The sequence below is a fragment of the Temnothorax longispinosus genome, chromosome 7 (genome assembly GCF_030848805.1).
Source record: "Temnothorax longispinosus isolate EJ_2023e chromosome 7, Tlon_JGU_v1, whole genome shotgun sequence".
In the NCBI taxonomy this organism is placed as follows: Eukaryota; Metazoa; Arthropoda; class Insecta; order Hymenoptera; family Formicidae; genus Temnothorax; species Temnothorax longispinosus.
The window spans coordinates 13,232,584-13,233,751 of NC_092364.1; positions in this window are offsets into that span (position 1 = coordinate 13,232,584).

The following is a 1,168-nucleotide window of genomic DNA, read 5'->3' on the forward strand; positions in this document are numbered from 1 at the left end:
AATATTATGAGAGAAACCCCCCCCTAATTGGACCCCAAGCTATCGATCAAGCCTACTTAGAACTTGATCCGTTCACTCGTTATCGAGATCTCAACATCTCGGGTACTCGCAACCCGTCGCGTCGCGTAAAAGAGTCACGGTCGGTCTCGCTCCGCGTGTACTTGGCGCGAGACACTACCGTGTCTCTTGATTACCATACTTTTATTTAAAAAAAATTGTAAATCTTAAATTTTAATAATTTCAACATTTGTATTTTAATATCAAGAATTTACTAACGATGTTATTGTAAGTTTTTCTAGTATTTTGCTGAACAATTATTTCAAACAAAGAAATAACACCATTGCCCAAAATATTCAAATTATGAAAAAGAAAAGAAAGATAAAACGGTTCGAAAATAACAAAACTATAAATAAATGTGAATATTTCGTTTTTATTAAACATTAACGTTTAAACCTAATTGTAAATTTTTTGTAAGTAAACATATAAAAAGTAAATTGATTTGTCCTAAACTATCAAACAAAAACTATTTCAATTAATCATAAAGAATGTATAGACGGACACGTGCGGATATCTTTCTTCCATTGATTAACCATTGATTAACCAATTGATTAACCAATTGATTTATATTACAGAAAATGAAAGTAACCTCCTGCAGTTTAGGACATTGTTCCAAAATAACGGAATAATTATCAGGTATATCAAGTTTTGCGTAAAAAAAATGTAACTCTTTTAAGTTTTTGCACTGCGCTAGTAATTCCAACCGGTGATCAGTGAGGACAGCATAGTGCAAATAAACTTTTTGCAAGTTTTGATAAGAGGAAAGTAATTTAAATAAGCTATCATCAGTAACTGAATAATCGAATCTGTAACAAAAATTATATAATTAATACAGTACTTTAATTGCAAAGAGAAAATTCATGTAACTTTTTCAAGATGCTCGCAAAAGAAGCAAACAAATTTCAATAAAGAATACAATAATGTGTGTTTTAAAAGAAAATGTAGCACACACACTTACACAAGTGACACTTTTTGTAAATTCTTACAGTTAGCGAGAGCATTAATACCCTCAGATGTAAGACGACGTGCGTACAGTGATGAATCTATTACTTCCAAGTCATGACACGAATTTTCCAACTCTATTAGAACTGCATCGTCTATAAAGTCTTCA